At 37.9% G+C, this 19,650-nt stretch overlaps 1 pseudogene; it reads right to left on the reverse strand.

Moving 5' to 3' along the window:
* Nucleotides 1-347: 347 nt before the first annotated feature.
* Nucleotides 348-18,485, reverse strand: LOC141517624 (proteasome maturation protein pseudogene; annotated as a pseudogene).
* Between the last annotated feature and the right edge of the window lie 1,165 nt (nucleotides 18,486-19,650).

Raw genomic sequence — 19,650 nt, forward strand, 5'->3', positions numbered from 1 at the left:
TATTAGGTCTTGTTAAGCTGGAAAAACTTCAAGTCTAGTCCTATAATAGTCTGCCTTTGGAGGACCATCCCAGTTAGATCCAGGGAAGGTCAAAGTTAGTTGGCTGGCCAGAAGGAGTGACTTTTTTTTGTCAATAGCTACTGAAGAATATAGCTAATATGTTGAGGGGTGGACACCTTAAAGGTGGTCTGAATATCTGAAGTATTTTTTGATACAAGTCCACCAAAGTCAGGGGTTTATATCTATTATAACCCTTAACTCTCCCATTCCATTGTGTCTAATTGAGTGCGTTGTACTCCGCAGAGTTTTTAATGATCTACCTGAGAAACTAACCCTCCCCCCCATCTCTACAGGTCCTGGCTCCCACCCAGAAGGGCAGGATTCAGCATCCTCCAAATCCACAGTCTGGCAATCTGGAAAACAAGGAATTTTTAAAGGAAAATTCCACCTTGAAAAAGTTCAGTTTCCAGGAGAGGGTATCAAATTTCTTAACCAGGACCTATTGTCAACAATTGACTTAACACTGCAATGTTAATATAGCCTAGCCAAATGAGACAAATTTGTGACCTGAAAAAGATGAGTAATAGAGTTGGATATAATTTGGGATTTAGAGCTGGAAACAGGGACAAGTTGATAAATGTTTAACAAGCAACACTCCGGGGGGGGAAACATAACATGCTATATTTTAAAGTTTAATCAGCATTATTAATGATTTTCCCCACCTTTTCCTAAGTCCCGACAATTAACAAAACAATAAATCACCCTGATTTGTAGTATTTGCCTATTTCCAAGGTGTAAATGCTCAAAGTGAGAATTGAACCATTGCCTCTCACAAGCTGGTATGAGCTGACTCTTAACACTCCCCTTAGCCAGAAAGGACTTGGAAGAAATCAAGTCTACTTCCTTCATTTTATACATAAGGAATCTGAGACCCAAGGACATAAAATAACTTGGTTGAAATCATACATGTATTAAATTGCAGTCAGAATTTGAATCCAGTTCTTTTGACTCCAAATACACTATATTTTTCCATTATATTAAATGCAGAAGTCAAGGTAGTGCTAGCTGATATTTGTAAAGTACTTAGATATTCTTCACCTCATTTAATTTTTATATACTAGCCTGCTGAAGCAAGTAGATTGATGATGATGATGATGATGATGATGATGGTGGTGGTGATGGTGGTGGTGGTGAGGGTGGTTGGTGGTGGTGGTGAGGGTGGTTCAGACTCTCCTCACCATTTGCCTGGACAACTTTAATAGCATCCTAAGCTCTCTTATCTCAATCCTCTTCCTTTCTCAATTCATTCTTCATATACCTACCAATCTGATATTCTTCAAGCACAGGTGTGACCTGTCATCCCCTCCACTCTAAAGGTTTTCTAATGCCTCTAAGGAAATAGAAACCTCCTCTGCCTGTTTATATACTGGTTCCAACCTGTCTTTCTTGTCTATATTTCATGTGACTTACACATACCTCTTCTGAATTCTAGTCAAAGTAGTCAAATTGTTATTTCCAATTTGTAACATTCCATTCCCCACTCTCTACCCCCAACCCTTTGCCCAGAAATATTCCATGCCTAGGACACTCTCCCACCTCATCTCTGCCTCTCAGAATACCTGACTTCTTTCAAAGTTTTTGTTCAAGGGTCACATCCTACATGACACCTTCCTGATTTTCCCAAATATTAGTGTCTTGTCTTCTCACCCCTCTCAATATCCTCCTGCAATTACTTCGTATCTGTTGTGTAAACAACTAGTCTGTACTTAACTATATAAAGCAGCTAAAAATGAATGATGCAATGGATAGAGAGCTGGACTGGGCATCAGGAAGACCTAAGTTCAAATGTGACTTCAGATACTAACAAGCTATGTAATCAAATGTAAGTCATTGAATTTCTGCCTGCCTCAGTTTTACAACTTTGAAATTGTGGTAATAACAGCACCTAACTCCCAGAGTTGTTATGAGGATTAAATAAGATATTTGTAAAGAAACCTAGCACAATGGCCCATAGAAAATGCTTGTAAATAGTAAATGTTAACTATTATTGTGAATTAGTAGGCACACTTTATCCTCAATATATACACACACATACAATCACCCACACCTTATGTAAAACCCCAAGGCAGCAAGGTGGCACAATGGATAGAGCACTGACCTTGGAGTCAAGAGAACAGGAGTACGAATCCAACCTCAGACACAATTCTTACTAGATGTGTGACCTGGGGAAAGTCACTTCACCTTGATTGTCTTGCATTCAGGACCATCTGTAGTTGGCCTGATTCAGATCTGGCCACTAGACCCAGATGGCTGTGGAGGAGAAAGTAAGGCTGGTGATTTAGCACAGTGCACTCCCCCACCCCCATCAAATCCAATTCATCTGCTTGTCATGGCATTACCTCTCCGATGTTGTGGTCTTCTTTGAAAAAGAACAAACATTATGTAAAACCCCATAACAAGGTATGAAGGAGGGTAAAGGAGATTCTTACAACTCTTTGACATTCATAACCCCTTGTGGGATAGTAGGAAACTTGCATGAGAACATGCTGTGTCCTCCAGTTCTACTCCAGTAGAACACAGGCTTATTGAGGGCAGGCTCCTTTTTGTTTTTAAATTTATGTAACTTTTTCCATTGCAAGATAAAAACAATAGGCTAACTGGGTTGGCAGCTGAGTGCTTGGCTCAAAATAGGTACTCAATAAATGCTGGTTGAAATGGACTTCATTTTACAGAAGAGGGAGCAAAATGGTACCCTGACTTGCCTGTGATCACATAGAAAGCTAAGAAGTGGAGGAGCCAAGACTCAAACCCAGGAGGTCTTTTAATACTTAGTTCAGAGCTTAGTGCCATAGATTTCCATTGCACAAGAGCTTTCCTGTAAGGGACTGTTGTGTGTGTGAGTACTATAAACTTTTATCACTTGGTGTCCTCTAGCATGGAGAGTGCCATGGAAGTGGGAGTGAACCAGGGACTGGGGAGGATATTTAAGTACATGTATTCTGGTAAATAAATGGAGAACTTTTCAGAGAACTTCCCATCCTTGTCTCTCGCCTCTACAACATTCTCCTGGGTAAGGAAGGATAAGCCAGTTGACAGGAACCTAACACTCTCCTTGGATTTGCCTTGAAAGTCTGCCTCTTCATTCTCCTCACACTTCAAAATAGAGCATTGGCAAGCAAATACTGAGCAGAGACCTAGAAGAAAATAGAAATATTCCAGTAATCAAGATCACTTCCATCTTATAGACTGCAGAAGGCTGCTTCTCCAGTGGGATTTCAGATATCAAGGAAGATATCTCTAAATGCCTTCTTTATCATACAAATGGATGTCTGATATTTTAGTAAGTGTTAACCTTTGGCAAAGGGGAAAGTTGAGACTTCCTTAGTGAGGCTGTGACTTGCCCAAAGTTATAGGGTCAGTAAATATCAGAGCTAGGAATGAAATTCAGCTCATCTGGTTCTAAGTCTAGTGTTCTTTCCACTGTAGAATTCCAAAAGCCCTGGTTTGAATTTCTGTATGCTACTTTCTAGCTATGTAACCCTGAGGAAGTCTGCCTCCCTAAATTTCAGTTTATTTATCTATAAACAGAGCAATGATCAGGGCAAAAGGAGCTTTGCCGCAAGCCATCCAATTTTAGAGTCTAGAAATTTGAAATAATTTTTAAAACTATACATTGTTCTATTTAGATAGTGGTAGTATCTGTATTCCCACTTGCAGCTCAGAAAATCTGAGCTTAGTTCTTCATTAGCAAGAATAATTAGCTAGAATGAGAAGCCACCAGATGACTCAAATTATTAACACTAAGCTTGGAGTCACTAGAATAACTAGCTCCCCCTTCTGTTTACCTGAATTTATGCTACTTTTACACAGTGAATTTTAAATTTGTTTTCAGTGTGCAGTTCAAGATGTTTGCTCAGGTGCCAAAATTGTTAGTTATATTTCTGTAACATAACAGCTTATCTTTGGGGTTTGGAGATCTTTAACTGCTTTGGAAGATCAAAGGGATCAAAGGTAGCTGAAGTGGTAACTTGCCTTAGCAACTACCTCTTTCTACATAGGAGCTGCTGTCAGGCTCAGATGAGTCTGGGTTTCTTTTGACCTAGATTACAAAGTACTGGATAATATATGTCTTCCAGCAGATATCAGTTTCCAACATCCCATTACACTACTCCCTAAGGTGAGGAATTTTTCAATCCCTTGCAAAACCAAAGCAATAGCATCATAATGTTATCATTGTTATCATTATATTTTCATAATGTTATCATTATGTTATCATAATTTTGTCATATCACAATAACATAGGTCCATGAGATACCAAAACATACAGAAGCAGCAACGAATACATGAATAAATAGGCATCAGAGCTATTCATAGCTAACAGTTAACTTGACTACAGTACATGAGTGAACTTGAGAAACAACAAAAAAGAAGCATACTCAAAATAGGAAGTAATGAATACATGCATCAATGAATATATGCAATTAAATTCAAGGCACAAGGTTAAATATTAACATGTCATTTGGCTACATGTATAATCATTTCTCCAGTTTCCCCTGTGTTATAAAGTTCCCTACTATAGTATAATAAGTTAGTTTGGTCTCCAGTTGAGTAAGCTCAACTATTCTAAGACCTGGTGACTTATTTGTCCTTTCAGTTGTTTCTATAGCCTATTCCATTCTATAGCGTTTGTTGTTGTTTAGGCTTTTCGGTAATATTCAGCTCTTCATGACCACATTTGGGGTTTTCTTGACAAAGATAATTGGCACAGATTTCCTTTTCCAGCTCATTTTACAGATAAGGAAACTGAGGCAAAGAGTGTTAAGTGACTTGTCCAGATCAAACAGATATTAGGTGTCAGAGGCTGCTTAGTCTACTGAGGTATTTCCATTAGTTTTGTGAGCATCTGGCATCTCTCCATTCACAATGGCCCTCACCCAAATATCAGAAGGTAGCCTGTAAAACCTATGACATCATTCCTATTAGAATACCACATGTTCACACCATTGAAATTTTTCTTCTGATTCTAGTGTCTCCAACTTATTCAACAGTGTTGTTGAAATCTTTGGGCTGTGTATTTCTTTGAGGAAGATGAAGTATGTTCTAGTTGTCTCAATGCCATCCAGTGTTCTCAAAAAGTGTGTTTGCAAAATCTCTGAACTCATCTACACAATGAGAAATAAGACTTCTCCCACAACACTTAAGCAGTTACAAAAGGATTCTGTCCAGTGGTAAGAAATGTCCAAGCATATAACTTGTGAAATAATCAATTACAAAAAAACATGGCTTGTGCGTTTCCTATCACCTTTGCGAAATAGAAAGTCAAAGGAGATACGTTCCAAAGGGGTTTTTTTGGTTCTTTATTCTTTAAACATAGAGCACTAGTTGGTAGTACTTTTCTTTGCACACAACTGGAATTAATTTTATACTTGTTAGCATCTGCAGCCATTTTGGGCCAATAAAATCTGCTTCTTGCTAGTTCTGGGGTTTTACCTTAACTCATGTGTCCAAAATCATCATATAAAGCTCTCATATTCATTATGTAGTACCAACTGCATTCTGGTACCTTATATGAGATCAGTGACAGTATAATACATTACACCAAAAAAATGCCAACTTCTGTGATGATCTCAACAGTAAAGCACCTTCCAGGGGCTAGAATCTTTTGCACTACTGCCTTGATTCTTGCATTGTATTATTTCTCTGTCTTGCATGAGTCATATGTTTTTGCTTCCAGTCATATATAGAAGACTGAGTCAAAAATTGGTTTAATGAGGCAAGGTTCACACACACTTCTGACCTGCTGTCTGCAAATCTATTGTCATTTGGTTTGTAGTCCAATTTTGTGGGTTTTGTGTACAGACTTCACTCCTTTAGTTTTGCCATAGCTCTAGTATAATGAGATCTTAAATACATTAAATACATTAGCCTTTTCTGAAATCAAAACTATCTAGTGCTGTTGCCAATCTCTGACAAGTAGTATTGAACTTGGCACTGGTAAGAATATGTCCATGGATTACTGTTAGCTCATACCTGAAAATTCTCTTCATCTACATCAGGGGTGGGGAATTTATTTCTGCCAAGGGTCATTTAGATATTTAGAAGATCATTCACTTGCTATATTTGGTCAAACTTTTAATCATTTCACCCCTAAAAAGCTCCTAGATTTATTGAATTTCGAGTCCAGCCTGGGGTTGCCATTGCAGAGCCAGACCAAATGTCCAGGGGTCAGATGTTCCCTGCTCCATTGTAAGAGAACTTCTCAATGACAACTCACTTCAAAGTCAAAAACTCCAGCCTGGATAATGTTTTTGTCAATTGGTCAGGTCAGTGTTGAAAAATGCAATTGATTTCTGACTGTCGTTTAACCCAGAACTTCCTCATAAATACTGTACCTTATCCACTGTGTCATGTTGCCTCTCTATGATTCTCTGATCTTCTATATATGATCTTCTTCCAATAGGAGGTAGAAAAAAATAGAGGAGATGGTGGTGTTGGCCCCAGTGTGAGAACTGTCAGATTATGGACAGCAGTAAGACATATTTGATTCATAATCAAACATTAAAAAGTGGAAAGTGAGAGCAGAGAAGGGCGAGGTATGAGAGCTCCAGAAAGAATGGAGGGACTAAATCTAAACTAGACTAGATTTAGGAGGAATAGGGCAGGAGAGATGAAAGAAGAGGAGAATCTAAGTGGTGGGGAGGTCTAGGGCATGACCAAGATGGCTGAGCTATAGCTGAGGCCATGGAAGTTGAGCTAATTGGTGAAGTGAGAGGCCATTTTAAGCAGGAGACATCTAATAATTGTTGAAATCCCCAAGATTGAGAACAGATAGAGGAGGACTATGAGTAAGTATTGATCTCCTTGGGAAAGAAGTTGATACATCTAACCATTAAGCAAGAAAACTGTACTTTTTCTTCTACTATTACCATGAGTTATTTGGACAGAATAGTGAAAAGAGTTTGCCTCTCTGTCAACCATAAGTATGTTTCTTTTCTCAGGGCAGTGCCACTACCATAAAGTTGGAGACTTTGGGGGTCCTTGGAGAGTGGGTGGGACTCACTGCAATTCTGGGGTTATATTTTAGTAACCCCAAGTTTGTTTCCATTCTGAAAGGAAGCTTTATGAGTCTAGAGGAATGTAGAGATCTGTAGAGGGAAGGAGTCTTACCAGAGAGCAACAACTGTATCAATTGATTATAGTCTACGACTGTTTGTGTTTTCTATATTTTTGCAAAGCAAAATAGGAGCTTTCCTGTTCTTAATGTAAATTGTTACCTTGAGTGCTGATTCGGCTACCAGTGACCTCTTTATTTACAAATGTGAAGACCTCATATGAGCTAGTCTGAGATTTCCCAGGGAAAAGTATACCCAGTGGGGGCACAGAATAAAAGAGTTATAATTTGGCAGCCTCTCAAGAATAAAACCAGTCTATAAACCCAGAGCTTGGGGAAATAGTTCTTGATGGTTACTAAGTAATTTATAGATATGATTTCATTTGATCTTCATCTAGACTATATAATGTAGAGATTGCAAATATTTACATGTCTACTGTAAAGACAGAGTAACCAAGGCTCAGGTTGCTGAGGAGATTTTCCCAAAGTCATACAGTAAATGAGTCACCAAAGGTGAGGGGGGAAGAGCAGATTTTGAACCTGGGTGATGTGAATCCAAATTTAGCACTCTTCCTCCCATATCAATCCCTATTACTGAGACAAATGCAGCCCTTTCAAAATTCTCACCATCTAGATTAAGGGCTGCTTTGGGAGCTTAGTCTAAGCACAGCCCACTGGATCCAGTCAGGTCTATTTTCCATGGAAGCCACAAATCAATATATCAACTGGAGAAAAATTTTTAAGCTATTTGTTAAGGTTTCTTTTTCTGTGCTACTTAACTGCTCTGCACACCGGGCCTTTCAGGTTACATAGTAACTAGAGTCCTCTGTCTCCTGTCCCCATGGAGACTGCTTGCCTATCCAATATCTAACAAGAGTCCATGATAAAATATATACCAAGAGTGGTGAAGTTGATAGAGGGTCTGCAAAACTTTCAACTGACAGTTGAAATTTTCAAACTATTTTTTCCCTAGCTGATCTAACACTTTCATTAATTTCTTTTTAGATAAGATTTGGATAGAGCTGGAAGGGACTACAGACATCTAATCTAGAACTTCCTCCTTTCAGAAGTTGTAGAAACTAAATTTCTGAGAAAAGTAGTGTAAGGTCACCCAAAGTAGGCAGTAAATATCATTGCAGAACCAGGCTCCTTTCACTGAAAATGTAGTGTGTTTTGGCATCTTTCTCCCTAGCATAGTGAGGGGCCTCCTTTTCTCTTGTTCATTACCTAGAGGCACACCATTAATGACCTAGAAGTTATCTCTTCAAATATTACTTCTTCCTTCTTTGAGGATAATAGATAAGACATTGGATCCAATCATTCTGACTCCCCAAAGCTGAATACAAGGTCCTTAATATAAAAATATGTATTAATCTTGTATAAACATTTAAATCTGTAAAATATTATTTATAACATAACCATAACATGTTATAAGAATAATTTATAATATAAGCATAATATATTACAAGGGCAATTTGTAATAAGTATAATATAATACAAGTATGTAACGTAAGTATAATATATTACAAATTGTAATATAAATATAATATATTACAAATGTAACTTGTAACATAAGGATAATATATTGCAAATGTAATTTGTAACATATGTATATTTTAACTATAATGTATACTGAAAGTATAATATCTATTACAAATATAATTTGTAACATAAGTATATTACAAATGAAATTTATAGTATAAGTATAAATTATTACAAATATAATTTGTAAAACTATTTTACAAATAATTTTTTTATACATTACTAAAATATTCTTGTTTAGGAGTAAGCATAATAACCCCTCCTTCCAGAAATTATAGACCCTCCTAAGCAATAAAGTAAAGGAAAGAGAAAAAGATAAAAATTAAAAAAAATGTGCTTCACTCTGTGTTCCAACATCATCGGCTCTGTCACAGGTGGATCACATTCTTCATGATAAGTCCATCACAAAAGTTACTTCCATATTTTTTCACCATTGCCATTGCTGATCACAACTCCCTCCATCCATACCTCCCCACTACCATATACTATATTTTCTCTCTCCTTTCACTCTGTCCTTCTTCATAAGTGTGCTATAGGGTAGCTGAGTGGCACAGCAGACTGATCACCAGACCTGGAGCCAAGAGGTCCCAAGCCCACATACCACCCCTAAGACCCAGCAGCCACCTGACCCTGTGGTCCTGGACAGGCCATCCACTCCCAGCCCCTTGCAAGAAGTAAGAAAGGAAAATGTGTTATATCTGACCTCTCTCCCCCACAGTACACCCTCTTCTCCATCACTCATATTCCCCCCTTCCATCTCCCTTCTCTCCTTTTTCTACACCCCATTGGGTATATATGTTGTTTCCTCTCTGAGCCACCTCTGATGAGAGTGAAGGTTACCTCATTCCCCCCTCACCTTCCCCCCTTCCATATCATTGCATTAAAAAAATCTTATTATATGAAATATCTTAGCCTATTCCACCTCTCCTTTCTCTTACTCCCATTACATTTCCCTTTTAGCCATTCACTCCATTTTTACAATGTAACTTTAAATTCAGCTCTCTCCTGTGCTTCATCTATAAAAGCTCCTTCTACCTGCTCTATTAAATGAGAAGTTTTTTGAGTATTATCAGTATCATTTTTCTTTGCAGGAATACATGTAATTCATCATCATTAAGTCTCTCATATTTTACCCTTCTCCATTCTCTATGCTTCACCCGAGTCCTATATTTGAAGATCATACTTTCTGTTCAGCTCTAGTCATTGCAACAGGAACATTTGAAATTCCCCTGGTTCATTGAAAGTCCATCTTTTCCCCTGGAAGAGGATGTTCAGTTTTGCTAGGTAGTTGATTCTCAGTTGTATTCTGAGCAATTTTGGCATCTGGAATATTATATTCCAAGCTCTATGAGCCCTTAATGTAGTTGCTGCTAAGTCCTGTGTGATCCTCACTGCAGCTCCACAATATTTGAATTATATCCTTCTGGCTGTTTGTAATATTTTCTCTTTGACTTGGGAGTTCTGGGACTTGACTATAATATTCCTGGGGGTTGGGTTTTTTTTTTTTTTGGATCTCTTTCCAGGGGAGATCGGTAGATTCTCTCAATTTCTATTTTGCCCTCTGTTTCTAGTATATCTGGGCAATTTTCCTGTAGAAATTCTTTAAAAATGAGGTCAAGGCTCTTTTCCTGATCATGACTTTCAGATATCCCAATAATTTTTAAATTATCTTTCCTGAATCTGTTTTCCAGATCAGTTGTTTTTTCAATGAGATGTTTCACATTTTCTTCTAATTTTTCATTCTTTTGGTGTTGAAGTATTGTATCATGACTTCTTGTATAGTCAACAGCTTTCTTTAGCTCCATTCTAGATCTGAAGGATTTGTTTTCCTTAGAGAGCTTTCTTGCCTCCTTTTCCATCTGGCCAATTCTGCTTTTTGGAGCATTCTTCTCAATAACTTTTTGAACTGTATTATCCATTTGACTTATGCTGGTTTTCAACATGTTATTTTCTTCAGCATTAATTTGGGTCTCCTTGACTAAGCTGCTGACTTCTTTTTCACGTTTTCCTGCATCTTTCTCATTTCTTTTCCCAATTTTTCTTCTATCTCCCTTACTTGACTTTCAAAATCTTTTTTGAGCTCTGTCATAGTCTGGGCCCAATTTCCATTTTTCTTGCAATCTTTAGATACAGAAGCTTGTACTTCCTTATCTTCTTGGGATCCTTCTTGGGATCATAGACAATGTATTTCTCAATGGTGTTCCTTTATTTCTCTCTGTTTACTCATTTCTCCAGCCTGTGCCTGGTTTTGGGGTGCTTCCTGAGCATTTGAGTATTATTGGGACACCCCCCACAAGGATCTCAGTGTGTGAAGCTCTGTCTTCCCTCCTGGTCTGTGAATGATAACAAGCACACCCCTCTGCCGTGGGACTGAGGTGGGGGAGTGCCCTGCTATTCTGTGGGGGGCCTAGACTGTGATCAGGATTTGAATGTGGTCAGAAACCAACCTAGAGTCCTGTTCCAGGTACAGAAGACAGGCCTTGGAAGTTTCTCTCCACTCCCCTGCCTTTGGTAGGCTGAGCACTCAAAGCTCAGTTGCCTGGGGGCTCCTGCTTACCGGCTCTGCCTGCTTCTGTTTCCTGGATCTGGGCTGCTGCTGCTTGCTGAGTGCCCTGAGGGCTAGGCTTCACTTGCTCACTCTGGCAGAGCCCCCCCCATCTTACACGTTGTGCCCAGTGCTCCCCGGGGTGTAGGTTAGGAAACTGCCCCCTCTGCCATGAGCTGTGGTTCCCAGGTGCCCTGGAGCTGCCTCCAGGAGGCTGAAGTTCCTTCACTCTGGTGGGCCACCCCCCCCCCAACCCTGTGGAGCAGAACCTTTCCACTATTTTACAGGTTACCTTGGTCTGGAAAACTACCTCACTGGATCCCTCTGTGGGTCCTGTCTCTCAAAAATTTAGTTAGAGTCATAATTTTATGATTTTTGAAATATTATGGAGACAGCACCTAGGAGAGGCTCTTCCCTGTCGCCATCTTGGCTCCACCACCCTGTAAAAATATTTTAAATGCTTATTAAAATATTTACAAATTTTGTGTCCTTGACAAGTCTCTCTCTCCTTCTCTGGGTCTTAATTTCTTTATTCTCAAAAAGAATAAATCTCGAAGCTAAGATCCTTTTCAGTTCTAAACACTGTTATGCCAGATAATCTCTCCTATTCCTTCTATAACTCCAATGGGGGGGGGGTTGGGGTTGATATTGATGTCAGGGAATGTGCTCTAATCCAACCCCATCTCCTAACCCCAAGTAAAGTGAAGACTTTCAGATTCAGAGAGAAAAAATATTTGAGACTTTAAGAGTCCTTCTATCACATACTGTAGGTAATAGCTACTCCTTTGTAAGCTAGGAACTTCTAAGTGACGGAAACGGAATTGAAATGAAGACTCTTTGCCTTGTTCTTAGTAAGTGTCCTATTAATCATGGTAGAATGGAAGTGACAGGCTCCATCCCATGGTCTCTGGGTGTGATATAGTCTCATTCTTGAGATATATACCTGATACTATTATTTAAGAAGGTAGTCTGTTTCCCCAGTTCCTCAAGCTGGGAACCTAACTTCCACATGGCTACATCCTTCTCCTCAACCTGTAGGGGGCACTAGGTCTCAGAATGCAGTTTAGAATATAGATCTAAGTCAACACAAGAAAAGATTATACATCTGTGCATTTGTATACACATAAAAATAAGTGCAGTGAGAGAGTGCCAGACCTAAAATCAAGAAGACCTCAGTTCAGCACCAACCCTGGAGTGAAGAGGACTTGAGTTCAAATCTAAACTCAGATACTTATTAGTTGTATGACTTTGGATAAGTCACTTAACCTGGATTACCTCCAGAAAAAAAAAGACCTGAGTTCAAACACAATCACAGATGCTTATAAGCTTATAAGTATAAGACTCTGGGCAAATCACAACCTCTGTTTGCCTCAGTTTTCTTATGTATAAAATGGGGATAATATGGTTCCTCCTTCCCAGAATTATTGTGAGAATTAAGTAACATAATATTTAAAAAGTGCTTAGGGTAGTCCCTGACATTAGCAGTAACTATATAAATGTTAGTTATTATTGTTGTTGTTGTTACATTAGTCTTAAGAGATAGAAGGGAAATGCATGGTACTATGGAAAGGCAACCAACTTTAGCATCAGAGGACTTGAGTTCAAATTCTGTCTCTACCACTAAGAACTTTGGTAACCATTGACAAGTCATTTAATTTGCAGCATCTTCAGTGTTCTCCCCTGTAAAAGAAATGGGGTGGGACTTGATGTCTATAGAGCTATCTATGATCCTATGGCTAGAGCCAATCTCCTCATTTTACAAAGAGGGAAAATGAGGCTTAAAGAGAGGAAGTGACTTGTTCATGACTCCTCAGATACGAACTTTTCATTCTAAATTCAATTCTCTTTCCACTACATTAGCCCGCCAAAAAAAAGAGAAAATTCCCAACAGTCCAGAGTCTCCTAAGAAAATCAGAAAGATAGGTGGTGATAGAAATGAATATCAATGTTTTCCAGAATGGAACCTAAAAAGATTGAATTCAACAGGCCCCAATGTCCACAAAAGGAAGACAACTTTTTTAGGGAAAGGAATCATGGTATATGGAATTGAGCTGAGCTTAGTGATAAGAAGATGTGGATTCAAATCCTGATCTGATATTTACAAGCTCTGTCACTATGGAAAAGTCACTTTATGGGGCAGCTAGGTAGTGCAGTGGATAGAGCACTGGCCCTGGAGTCAGGAGTACCTGAGTTCAAATCTGGCCTCAGACACTTAATAATTACCTAGCTGTGTGGCCTTGGGCAAGCCACTTAACCCCATTTGCCTTACAAAAACCTAAAAAAAAGCCACCTTAATACTCTCTGCCTCAGTTTCCTTATCTTTAAAATGTATATCTGAGAACCTTATCTCACAGGTTTGTTGTGAGGATTAAATCAGATCATGTATAATGCTCATGGCAAATGTTAAAGCACTGTATATATGGTCAGTTATTACTACCATATTCAATGGTAGTATGTTCATTCAATACATCAATAGCACATCTATAAATAATTCATAATATATAATTTATTGATATATATTATATATAAAACATCCCAAAGTCCTTGTATTATGAGTTTACCCAGTAGCATCCTTCCTAGCCTCTAGACTCTTCCCCAGCTGTCTTCAAGCACTATTTTAAATTATTGAAGCTTGAAATTGTACTAAGACATATTGTTTATACATATATATATATATATGTATGTATGTATGTATTTGTGTGTTCGTGAAACAGGGGTTTGACACATATCCAGATATCACTTCAGACAGGGGTGCTCAGATAGGAGACAGGAGTATTGGAGAGGATGTGCATGGACAGTCTGCATTGGCTTACCACATGGGTAGGTTTCTTTCTGACTAAACAGTCAGAATCATCTGAGTGTAGCAGAGTTCCTGGCACAGCAAATGTGCTATAAATGTGTACTCCCTTTCCTGTTCCCTACATCTTTAAATCGACCTGGTTGAAGTACCATCATCCTATTATCTAAACTCTCTATTTCCAGTGGCATTCAAGGTTGAAGGATCAAAAAGGGTTAGTTGGTTGGTTGGTTGTTACCCTTCATTCTTGAAGAGTACTAAAATGACATCACTTTGTTGAAGTCAGAGAACATTGTGTCCAACTGTGGCTGATCAGACCAATACAAGCTCAGAAGACTCTACCATAGGTCAGGCACAAATAGTCTATATGAACATTTGGGGTGAATATACCTCTAACTTAGTGTATTTCACATTTCACATTGAGCTGTTAAATTTTGTTTTGCTCAGAGAGCCAGTGCTTTCTTTGATGAGGGCCTGCCATGCTGGCAGTTCTTTGCTATCATCTCCACACAGTGAAGAGTTTTCTTTCCCAATCCTTAAGCTCTCTGACTCAGGAAAAAAAAAAAGGGCTTTCAGCCTTGTTCTTTTTCATTTGACCTTTTCAGTTCTGAATTCAGGGAATGGAGTCTCTGATACAGAAATTTGAACTATGGGACCTTGGAGCTCAGGATTCCAAGCCAAATATAGCAATCAGACTCACAGGGTGAGAAGTCAGGATGCCAAAATTCAATAGGAGAGGCCTTTAGAACTTGGTGGGACTAATGGCAAATAGGAACTGACCTAAAACATGAACGTACTCCCTCATCTCCCCAGTAAAGTGGTATAGGGAGAATTATGCCTTGACCTAAGGGAGGTGGAAAGGGGGGAGGATGTCTGTATGTCTGTTCTTGAAGTGAATATTCCTTTATAAAAGCTAATTTGACTGTTAAGTGGTCAAATGGAGCTGAGGTGAGTGAATACTTAGAATTGAGAGGACAATGACCAGTGGATATCCTAGCCAATAGCAAAAAAAAGTATCTCCCCCCCCCCCCAACCCGTATACTTAGGATCCTGGTTTTCAGGTAAGGTGAGGATGAAAGTATTACTGTTATATACATACATGTATGTGTGTATATTTTTCAAACACATCTCATATTGACCTTCATTAGTTTAACTTTAGGTTTATACTTGAAAAGATATCTTGAGTGCTTGCTTTAACCAGAGATGTTTCCTAACATTAATTTGTAAGTTGCTATTTAACAAAGTCAAATCCTTTCTGATGTGATACAGTTCCTCAGTGGATGATAATCCCCAGAAAAAGTCAATAAAATTGGGGTGGCTAGGTGGCGCAGTGGATAGAACACTGGCCTTGGAGTCAGGAGTACCTGAGTTCCCAATCCAGCCTCAGACATTTAATAATTACCTAGCCATGTGGCCTTGGGCAAGCCACTTAACCCCATTGCCTTGCAAAAAAAAAAACCACTAAAAAAAAGTCAATAAAATTGAACCTCTGACAATGTAAGACTAAGAATCAAATCTCTAGAGCTGAGAGAAGTTAAATAATGCTGAGAAGCTACTCAACACTAAGACCATTAGTTTGGATTGGTATTTGAAGCTATGCCATTGTTGCATGCTGCCTTCCAGAGTACATGGCAGCCTTCTTGACTTGCCACTTTGATGCCAAATGACACATCATTCAGCACTGAAGACTAATGGAATTACCTACATTTCTAATGGAACAACTCTGAATTTTACATAGAAACAACTCAGATCAGGAAGATACTCCTTGCTGAAATCTTGGTATTATGACAAAGTACAAGCTGAATTTTCCTTTTACTTAGAAATGTCAGGAGACAAATGACTCACCTTGGAACAGACTAGGTCTACTAATAGTCCTGAAATACCACTGAACAATAACTAGACTTGAAACCAAGTGATTTATATTCCTGACTGCATGAAAGGAAGTAAACTTAGAAGTACTCAATTTGGCTTCCAAAGAGTGATGTAAACTTAAAATTATGTTTTTTTGTGTTAAATTTTACCTAGCAACACCTTCCCTATTCCACTTCTCCATTATTCTCTCCCCAATGGTCCTCAAGCTCTTCGGGGGTTGTTTGCATTATGGCTACCCTGGAGTTTCTTCTTCTGTAAAGTGGGGAAGTAAATTATTCTTTTTATTTATTTTTTACAGATAATTTAGAATTCTTTATTGTGGATTTTCCTGATTTTCAAGATACAGAACAATTTATTTGTTTGTAAAACAATTGGATCTGGGTGCAACTTACAAAAGCAAAACATAGACAGAAGGGAAATACTACCAATAAAATGAATGATGGTAGCTCACAGACCTGTCTAAATTAAGTGGGAATTTATTGAACCACACTCATTCTATTTTGTGACTCAATTCTGGATCTGGTTCAGTTTCTTTTCTATTCAATTATGAGTTGAATCAAATTTCTATCCTGTGAGAAAACTTTACTCCGTGTTGGGAATTGTGGAAAAAAGTTTACTGTATTGTTTGAAGCTAAGCCCTGAGTAATTGGGAAACTGGACCACTTCTACTTGGTGCTTAGAAATCATTAAGGATCTAGGTTACCACAGGAACTCAGTCAGAACCAGACTGATGCAAGGTGTTTTCTCACAATTACATCTCAAATAATCCATGTCTTATCTGAAAACTGGACCTTTTCCAGTCAGAAACTACTCCCAATGTTCCTTTGACACTTGGGGGTGAGTAGGACACCTCTTTTTCTAATTTCAAGGAATTAGATCTGCCCTCCCCTTCCTAACTTGAAAAGTTCCTAATTTTTTCTTCAAGTAGAAATTACCTAATGTGTACCCTGGTTTGTATCTTGTTTTCTTTTAATGCATAAAAATCTGTTTCCTCCTGAATTTGAGGTTCAATACCAAACTGAGGAGACCTAGTCTAGATTTGTTACACAATTGGCATGCTACAGGTTCAATGAAACCCATTCATTTTCCTTTGACAGTATGTTCACCAGTTAGTTCCCTCTACTGATTAGGAGGGGTAACTGCCATAACTAGAGCAAAATAAAACCTTAATGCAGCTCTCTTTTAGCAAATTGGGAAAATAAGAATGACCGCAACCAAAGAGTCCTATGTAAATATGCTAAAAATCAGTGAAAATGTTTTAGGTTAAAAATTTTAAACTTAAGTATCAATTAAAATAGGAATTGCAATTCTGCTCCAGTCAGCTCTGGATTTGGCAATTATGTTACACAAAAATGTAATGAGACCCAGCCAAGATGGTGGAGAGAAGACAGGCACAGTGCTAAAATCTCCTGATCTTCCCTCATAAACAATATGAAACAAACCTCTTAACAGAAATCAGATCTACAAAACCCAGAAAGAAAAGCCAGAAGAAGAAATGTAATGAGAGGGGGCAGCTAGGTGGTGCAGTGAATAGAGCACCGGCCTTGGAGTCACGAGTACCTGGGTTCAAATTCGATCTCAGACACTTAATAATTACCTAGCCGTGTGGCCTTGGGCAAGCCACTTAACCCCATTGCCTTGAAAAATCTACAAAAAAAAAAAAGTAATGAGAGGAGAGTAGTGTTGGGCTCTGCTAAGAGACTCTAAGGGCATAGACTATTTTAAAATCAGTGTGGGCAGCACTGCTAAACTGAAAGGAATTAGAACACCTGTTTTATGCCAGAAAGAACCTTATGATGCCTCTCAAACATACAAGAATTTTTTCTTCACATTTAAGAACTAAGATTGCTTTTTTTTATCAGATCGATGTTCAATTTCTCAAAATAATATGGTTATAATACGGACCCAAACAATTCAAATTACTGATAGTACATATTAACCATAAGAACAGTTATATAAATAACAGTCTTTTTAATGTTAAACACATCAAATCATAATAAAATGACACTAATAAACAGGATGATGTTTCTCTACTTTCATTAGCAACATTTCTTACAGCAAACCAAGTTTCCACCATCATATTTGGTTCTCCCATTATTTCACTTTGCGAAGGATCATTAAGAATATCTTCAAATCCAATACTCTCATCATTCCCCCTCAAAATATCCAGGGAGAGGTTGGAGTTCTGAAGAAATGGAAGACACTGGACCTGTTTCACTGCCTTGAATTCCATCTGTAACTTCAGGGGAGAGTATAGGCCTTGAATATTTCTCAGAGTAGAAAAATTCATTTTATCTTGATTGAGCTGGAAATTTTTTTCTGATAATTCAAGAGGATGACTAGGCAAAAGTTCATTTTTGACAAAAGAAAAACCTCTCTGAAGAATATCATGGTTTCCAAAAGGACTACCAGCTGAAAGTTCAGAAACTGAAATACTGTCCTTTTAGCTGAGATCCAAGTCTTCTGGAATTTATCTTCAATCTTACCGCCCACCGCCACAGCATAGATCCCTGTTCTCATCCTCTCCATGTTCCAAGTAAATTATTCTTGAATGTTGACCTTTATCTTTTGCCTTGTAGAATATCTCATTTCATGTTCTCTACTTTTTTAAAGTGATCAATCTTGTAAAATCTTGTTTGTGGTTCCTCAATATTTATGCACCCAAAGGCATAAAAAATAAATATTTTAAAGAAAAACTAAATAAATTGCAATAACATAACATTATAACAAAAAAAGTTAAGCAGGGGGTTAAGGACCTGAACAGAATTTTAGAAAAATCAAATATGATAGACTTCTGGAAACTATTAAATGAAAATTGAAAGGAGTATAAATATTTTTTAGTTGTTTTACAAAAATTTATCGGGACTTATATAAAAACCCTACAATAAATGCAGAAAAGCCCAAATATCATAATCATTTCTTGTAATTTTCAATAAATGGTCACAAAATTAATAGTTGATTTAAAATCAATGGAGCCTAAATATTCAATAATAGCAACATTAGGGGGAAAACCTTGGAAAAAACTATGATTAATACAATGAACATTCATGATTCTAGAGAATCACTAATAAAATATATCTTCTAATACCAAGATGTGTCATATTTAAGGTGTAGAACGAGTTCTATATACTTTTATGCAGTCATTGAGTTTGTGGGAAAAGGGTTTGCTCATCTCTGAATACCCTTTTATATCTGGAGTTCTTCACAAATAGGTCCTAAAATTATCAATGACAAAATGATAATGACAATGATCAAATAAAAGAGTTGAATAATTACTGATGAGAGTTGATCTCAGTTTATTAATACTAGGAGCAACTAGGACACAAATAGCCCTTTGCATGAATGCCAGTCAGTTTGATTTTTGCACAATCTTAGCTGGTCCTGACCCACTCTTTCCTGCATACTTATGCCCATGAAGCATAGCAAGAGGAACAAGAGGATCACCAGAAAACTCAAAAGCTTAAAAGTACTGAGACACTGGCCTAACAACATCTCCAAACAATGCAACTGTGAATGAAGGTTCAAGAATTTAAAAAAAAAAAAAAAAAAAGGGAAGTGAAAGTCTTTTGAGTCCCTATCTTGCCCTAGGGAACAATTCTCAGAGGGTTTCCAGTGGTAAGCAAATATTGCCGTTTAAACATCTGCAGGCATAGTTTGTAGAAACCAAACTCAGGGACTACTTTGAGACCAGGTGGCTCAAAGGAGCTTCCATTTGGGGTTTTCTTTGTCTAATAAACATAGATTTTTTTTGTTCATCCAACCTGTGAGTATAATTATTTTCTC

This window comes from Macrotis lagotis, chromosome 1 (genome assembly GCF_037893015.1).
Source record: "Macrotis lagotis isolate mMagLag1 chromosome 1, bilby.v1.9.chrom.fasta, whole genome shotgun sequence".
Taxonomy (NCBI): Eukaryota; Metazoa; Chordata; class Mammalia; order Peramelemorphia; family Peramelidae; genus Macrotis; species Macrotis lagotis.